The sequence below is a fragment of the Eretmochelys imbricata genome, chromosome 1, assembly GCF_965152235.1.
Source record: "Eretmochelys imbricata isolate rEreImb1 chromosome 1, rEreImb1.hap1, whole genome shotgun sequence".
In the NCBI taxonomy this organism is placed as follows: domain Eukaryota; kingdom Metazoa; phylum Chordata; order Testudines; family Cheloniidae; genus Eretmochelys; species Eretmochelys imbricata.
The window spans coordinates 200486959-200494974 of NC_135572.1; positions in this window are offsets into that span (position 1 = coordinate 200486959).

The following is an 8016-nucleotide window of genomic DNA, read 5'->3' on the forward strand; positions in this document are numbered from 1 at the left end:
TGAGCAGAAAGCTGTTTGTTTGTTAAAATTAAGTGCCTTGATTCCATTTGGTTGTTTATTTTTTGATAGGTGAGTTTAATGGCCCAAGCTAGGTCTCTGAGGTAAACACCTCATTGCAGTGTTTGGAGGCTGTGGGTGGGTCTAGGGATCAGTTTAGTGCTGCTGTTTTCTATGGCTGGGTGATTAACTGGGCGGCAGCAGCATGATGGCGACACTCTCAAAGCTCTTTGCAGGGAGATCAAAGAGAAAATTTGTTTTCTTTTAGTTTACACTGAAAACAACGTAGCAGATTTTAGCCCTGTGCTTTGATTGTAAATGGAAAGTAAGTAAAGAATAGACCAGTGATTCTCAAACTTTTTTTGTTGTGGACCACTTGAAAATTGCTGAGGGTCTTGACAGACCACTTAATGATCTTTCCAAATGTTGTTTGTGCCATTAGCTAACTATTGTAAAGCGCTTTGGATAAAAGTGCTGTATAAAAAAAATTAATAATAATTAAGGTATTTTTGTTCTACAAATAAAAGCACACAACTCATATTTTAATATCAGTAGTCTTACCTTTCTAATGCGATGGATGTACCCTCTCTCCCCTGCTGTGGCAGCTCCCAAGCTGGGGTTGGGAAGGAGAGGGGTCTCTCCCTAGCAGCCGGAGCCCTGGAGCTGGGGAACCTCATCTCTTTTTCTGGCCGCTTCAACCCTGCACATCCCAAATCCCCCCCATCCCCTCTTCTCACCCCACTGCCCCCTCCCACCTACCCGCTATTCCCCCCAAGGCCAGCACCTCACCTTACATGTGCATCTTCTCCAGGGTCCAGGCACCTAATTAGTGGAACCACACCTGTGCAGCTCCACTAATTAGGTGGGTGGCCCTTCATTCTCTCGTGTGCGGCCACCCAGGCATGCACCTTAGAGGGAACTTTCCGCGGACCACCTGAATGGAGCTCGCGACCACTGGGGGGGCCACGCACCACAGTTTGAGAACTTCTGGAATCGACAATATAACAGGAAGGAGGGTGGAGCACTAGGGACTAGAGCATGTGACCAAGAGTTAGGAATTCTGGGTTCTCTTCCCAGTTCTCCCATTGATCAACTGCATCTACTCCGAGTTTTGGGGGCAGTCTCCCAGCATTTCACTTGCTCCACTGGTCGTGAGTGGTAGCGTCCACTCAGCACCACTGTTTTTAACCACTCTGGGTAGGTCTACGCTGCAATTAGAAGGTGACTGCAGCACAGGCTGGCTGCTCAAGTACATACTGAGGGTCCTAGGTGGGCTTGTACAGCTTGGTCTGCCGTGACACCACTGCTATTGTTATTCAGGCTAGCTAGGTGAAAGCTAGCCAGGGTACATCTACAGGCTTCTGATTGCCGTATAGCCAGACCCTGTATCAGATGAAGTCTAGATGACACATTGTTTAATATGCCAGTGGCCACCAGAGCCCTGTCTACACTAGCACTTCCATCATTGCTTGCACAAGTGGAGCTACACTGGTGATTCTGTAACTGCAGATTTCCCCAAACAAGGCTACTGTAGGCAGAACTACCATGTGACCGTGAACGAGTTGCTTAACTTCCGCATTCATTCTCCCATTTGAATAAGGTGAGAATAATATTTGAACCTTGCAGAAGGGTCGCGAAGCTTAATTTTAACTATTTTGTCAAGTGAGATCCTTGGATGAAAGATGCACGACTAGACACACAATAAGAAAAGGAGTTCTTGTGGCAGGTTAGTCTCTAAGGTGCCACAAGTCCTCCTTTTCTTTTTGCGAATACAGACTAACACGGCTGTTACTCTGAAACTAGACACACAATGTTATTACTTGCATTGTGGATTCTGTAAAAACCATGACAGCCCTAAAATCACAGGATCTGAGGGGTTTTTTATGTATCCTTGATTTCCCAGCATCCTCTTCCATTAGTCCACTACCCTCTTTGTATAAAGAACATACAGTATAGAATACAATAAGTAATTATAAAAGGAAATAGGATAAGTGTTAGCTTAACAAAGGTAGCCTTCTCGTAACTAAGAGTTCCTTCAGTAAGTTACGTCCATGGATTCAGTCACTAGAAAAAGACTTGAGAACACGTCTTTTAATGTGAATTTAGTGTTGGTGAAAGTGAAATGTTCGCAGCCCCTGGAGACTTTGTTTATCCACAGAGCAGGTATAGAATCGGTAGCCGTGGAGCAAGCTTCCTTTATGCTGTCTTGCCACTGTGCCAGCCCTGTCTAGAGAAACCCGGGGCTTGTCTGCATTAGGATTTTAGCTACTGATATAAACTGTGATTTGTAGGAAATGCCTAGCTGTCAGTGTAAGAAGTAATCTATCTTTTATAGGTCCCATTACCACAATGTCTGAGCAGCTCGTTGTCTCTAAGGGTGTGTCTACACTGCACTTAAACATCCATGGCTGGCCTGTGTCAGCTGACCTGGGCTCAGGCTGTGGGGGTCGTAAAATTGTGGTGTAGACATTCAGACTTGAGACAAAGCTCTGAGACCCTCTCCCCTCATGGGGTCCCAGAGCCCAGCCTCCAGCCCCTGCTTGAATGTCTACCCTGCAGTATTATAGCCCCATGCTCCAGAGTCAACTGTGGGAGTTTAATTCCTGTGTAGACATGCTCTAATGTATTTACCCTCACACACAGGCACCCACTCTGTGGGTGCTCCAGGGCTGGAGCACACATGGAAAAAATTAGTGGGTGCTCGGCATTCACTGGCAGCCAGCTCCCCCTCCGCCCCTGCAGCACCTCCTGCCCACCGGCGGCCCCACTGATCAACTCCTCCCCCTCCGTCCCAGCACCTCCTGCATGCCGCAGTCAGCTATTTCGTAGCATGGAGGAGGGAGGAACAGGGACAGGGTGCGCTCAGAGGAGGGGTTGGGAGGGGGCGGGAAGGGGCAGAGCTGGGGGTTGAGCACCCCCAGGGCCCAGAAGAAGCCAGCACCTGGGCCCTCACAGCACCCCTGTGAGCTAGGGAAGTGCTGTTATCCCCATTTTGCAGCTGAGGCACAGAGAGGCTAAGTGGCTTGCCCACAGGAACTTTGTAGTGGAGCAGGGACCTGGACCCTGGTTTCACTAGCCCTAGGCTAGCACCTTAACCACTGGGCTATGCTTCCCTGAAGTGAGCTGTAGCTCACGAAAGCTCATGCTCAAATAAATTCGTTAGTCTCTAAGGTGCCACAAGTACTCCTTTTCTTTCTGCGAATACAGACTAACACGGCTGTTACTCTGAAATCTCTCAAGACAGTGCAGTCTCAACAGCCTGTTCAAATCTTGGTGTCTATGACAAACTAGCTAGGGACCGATTGTGAGTGTGGCTTTTGTGATGTGAATATTTGAGACCGAAATCTCACTTTATTTAAAATGAAAAGGAGTACTAGTGATAATCAAGGTGGGCCATTTCCAGCAGTTAACAGGAACATCTGAGGAACAATGGGGGGGGGGATAACTATTTCCCCATATTTATTTCCCCCCCACCCCCCACTGTTCCTCAGACGTTCCTGTTAACTGCTGGAAATGGCCCACCTTGATTATCACTACAAAAGGTTTACTCCCCCCCCACCCCACCGCTCTCCTGCTGGTAATAGCTCATCTTAAGTGATCACTCTCCTTACAGTGTGTATGATAAACACCCATTTTTTCATGTTCTGTGTGTATATAAATCTCCTCACTGTATTTTCCACTGAATGCATCCGATGAAGTGAACTGTAGCTCACGAAAGCTTATGCTCAAATACATTTTTTAGTCTCTAAGTTGCCACAAGTACTCCTTTTCGCGAATACAGACTAACACAGCTGCTACTCTGAAACCTGTCACTTTATGTAGACCATTGAATTGACCATGAGATGCTAACGACAACCAGGCATTAACAACCTGTGTTTGATTTGAACCATCAACCCAGTTACAATCCAGGTCAATAAATACAAGTGCTAGAAGGGACAGACTGCAGTCTACTACTATGCCTCAGAGCCATCTAGACACCATATCAGCTTGATTTTGAATGCAGAACTATTTCCCTTCCCTCCATTCTGCCTGGTAAACCTGGTATCATCCCATCACATGGGTGTCACAACACGCAACCGTGGTTCTAGGTTAACACTGAAAGGAGTGCAACAGATCATTGTTTGGAATGCATTGCATCTGCAACATCTGTACAGTACCATTTGTCAATGCAGAGTTGGTTCCTCCAGGTCCTCTACCAGCATTGGTTGTAATGTTTGGTAATGCACCAAGTCTTTAGCTCTGGACCAGCTGCAATCTAAAATAGTTTCTTCCCAATGTAGACTGTAAATTCTTCAGAGCCGGTACCATGTCTTCCGGTGTGTTTATCTAGAGCCTGGCACAGGGAAGCCCTGTTCCCAGGCCAAGGTAACTTATAACGCTATGTGGATGGGAAACTTCAACTGTCACAATGACTCTGGCTCAACCGGTCCCTGTCGCCCCATCCCAGAATGCAGTGCCTTACAGCTGGAAGCTACCCAAAGCCCCTGTTCCCAGCAGATGCTGGGAGAAAAATGTTTCAGGATTTACTTGCACTACAACAGTTACTAGGTGAGCTGTGTGCAGAGGCAAATGGGTTGCCAAGTACATTGTTGGAAGGACAAGCCAGCACCTACATAGTTCCACTGAATGCATCCCATGAAGTGAGCTGTAGCTCATGAAAGCTCATGCTCAGATAAATTGGTTAGTCTCTAAGGTGCCACAAGTCCTCCTTTTCTTTTTGCGAATACAGACTAACACGGCTGCTACTCTGAAACCTACATAGTTCATGTAACTCATGCCCTGGCAAAGTTTTTCTTGCTTAGTACAAACACCGTTTAAGAGAAGAGGTTTGCCCTGATGTTGCTAAGCAAAATATCCTCTGCCCCACTGTGACAGGGTCCCTGGGGTGTAAACTGGACTGTGGGATCTCTGAGCCCTCCAAACCCACTAGCCTGGGCTGTCTCTCTTGATGCTAATGTCAAGCTACAAGCCTCTGACAGGCACTGAACTTACACAGCCATCCACAGGTAGGGACACACCCAACCGCTCTAGGAAGGGGAAGGGGGGCGTAAGGTGTAAATCCAGCCCTGACTTAGACCACCAGCCAGGCCAGTTATATTGGCAAAGCTGTGGAGGTCCTGTCACTCACAGCAACTGCACTGAAGTGTACAGGGAGATAACTATGTGCCAGGCTAGGCCTCGGGCAGAGGTGAGACCCCCACTAGCTGCCATGGTTACTGATGTACAGACAAAAGCTGTGTTTAGAGCCAGCCATGCCAGCAACTGGTTAAAAACTGAGCTTATTAAAGTTGCAAAGTAGACAGGGCCCTAGAATGTTGGCATTCCACTGAATAATTAGCATAATTAAGCACAGGCAATCTAAGAAACCAGAGCTGGGGCTCTTTATAGAGTGTCCTCTTTATGTCTCACCCACCCCCCTTTCCCAAGATGAGCCTTTTGTTTACTCCTTGTTCACAACAACAGTAGCACTTAGCAATTCTCAGCTTCAGAATGCTTTCCAAATGCTCATTAATTCAGTCTTTCCCAACCTGGCTTTTTCAGAGGCTTTCTATCCATTAATTTTCTCTCTGGTCTCTTTTCTCCATATTTCACTTTCTCTTTTCTGTATATTTTCCTCCAGGGGAGTACTTTTTCTTGCTTCCCCTGTACATCTCAGAAATATTGCTGAGAAGTGCTTGGGGGATCTCAGCTCAGCTTACAAAGGCTGGAGCAGGTCCACTTTCCTATGAAGAAGTGGTGAACTAAGTAATGAGCTTACATTGGTCAGGCCTCACTCCTGATTCCCACCATATGCCTGCTCTGTGCCTGATTCTTGCCACCATCAGTAACCATTCCTGGCTCTGACCCCTGGCTCCAACTTCTGACTTTGGCTTGACCCTTGGCTCTGGAATTTGGTCTCTGACCCTCAGCCTGAATCACTGGCTCAGTCCGTAACTGGCGCTTGACTCTGATGCTGACCCTCGTCTCTGCCTACATCCTGGTCCCTGACACAAGGGTGGAAAGGTTAGCGTAGATGTGCCACTTGCCTTTTTACCACTGTGTGACTTGAACTTGCTCAGAGCAGCCCTCCATGACATAGTGGTAAACATACTGGTACTGGTCACACAGGTGCTCTCACCTTGCTACCCCATGCAGAGCTGCCACAGTGGGAGAACTTCACAAAGGCCTGTGCAGACAGTGTCCATGTGTTACTGAAAACTGGGAATGTCCCTGTTTCCTGGGTCTGTCCCAGAGTTCCTGGGGATGGTTTTGAAACCCTGCAGAAGCTAGCAGCCAGCTGTGCTGCTGAAAAGGCCACCAAGTTGGCTGAGTGCACCCCCAAGGATCACCCCCCACCAGGCCTGGCATGTGTTGTCACCCTCCACAGCCTCCTAGTGAGTTCCCTCGCTTCACAAGTCCTGGAGCCAGCCCTCTCCTCAGCCAGAGGGAAACCCATTAGGTGGCAGGCTGGGTGAGGGAGAAGGAAACCCTTTTCTCTCTCTTCTCCAGCTGCAAAAAGGCTCCTGAGTAGGGACCATCGTTCCGTTCTGTGTTTGTACAGCGCCTCATACAAACGGGTCCCAGGCCACAACTATGCACTATAGTAATACAAATAATATATAATAGTGGAGAAAGACATTTTCTTTAGCAGAAAGCTTAAAGTCAGGGAAATAGCAAAAAACTGGTGGGGGAAGAGCCTTAAATTCCTTTGAGAAGGGACTGCCTTTTTGTGGGCCTATGCCTCAGTGTGAGAATTTGTTTCAGGGCCTTGAGCAGCACAGTGCAAGGCAGGAGACTTAGGCTGTCGTCTTAGCTCTGCCATTGATTTGGCCTCTCTGTTGCTCAGTTTCCTCATCTGCTAAACAAAGATGATAATATTGGCCCCCCATGAGCATTGGGAGAGCCAGTTAGCGTTCAGAAATGTTTGGATACAAATATGGCTTGTTTCCTGAAAGGTCTGGGATTCAGACTCTCAGCAACCATCTCCCACGCTTGAAGATAAAGCCTTTATTGGATCAATTAGATGGTTGCACCACCACAAAATATAAGGACATACCATTGTGGCCTTGTGCAGGGATTGAGAACATAGGGAACAGTTTGATGATTTCCCACAAAAGCTTTCAGATAAGTTTAATGCCCTGAAATAATTACATTAGTCCCCAAGACAGAACTGATCTTCAAGCAAGCGAAACTGAGAGGCTCTGCTTAAAATGATTGAGTCATTCACCTTTAGGTTGCTGCAACCAGGGCCGGCTCCAGGCACCAGCATTCCAAGCAGGTGCTTGGGGCGGCAGTTTGAAAGGGGCGGCAGTTCCTCTGGCCATGGCGGCAAATCGGCAGCAGCTTCTTCCTTTTGCCATCCACGGCAGCAGTTTTTTGTCATTGCTTGGGGTGGCCAAAAGTGTAGAGCGGCCCAGGCTGGAACCACGTCAGTAACCATTGGCCTATATGAAATGAGGTGGTAGGAATCTCAGTCCAGTTCCTAATGGAGAAGAATCTGTAGCTCAGAACAATTATGGTCACAGCTGGTAACAGCTTTACTGTCTCAGCAAAGAGGTCAAGTGTTGGGTGTGCCTGGAGCCAGAACTCACCTTTCACACACATCCCGAGAGGTGGCCCCTTGAATTCAGCGGTAGGTCAGCTGAAGTGGGAAAAAACAGGGGAGACATCACTTTATGTGACATGTCCCCCTTGCACTCCATCAGGAATGTTGATGCTACTGTAAGTTTAAGTTACCTTAGCATTGCCTCAAGCTGCAGTAACAACGCTTTCCCTCAACCCCTCAGTTGTGAAGTAGGAGAGGAGAGCTATATATGTACAGTGGCTGAGTGTTTTGTGTGACAATGGTGTATAGTCAGGGTTGGTGAGGCCTAGTCCTGCCATGCAGGAGGCCAGAGATCTGTGGTAGGGTTGCCAGGCATCTGGTTTTTGAATGGAACACCTGGTTGAAAAGGGACCCTGGTGTCTCCAGTCGGCAGTGCAGCAGGGCTAAGGCAGGCTCCCTGTCTGCCCTGGCTCTGCATGGCTCCCAGAAGTGTC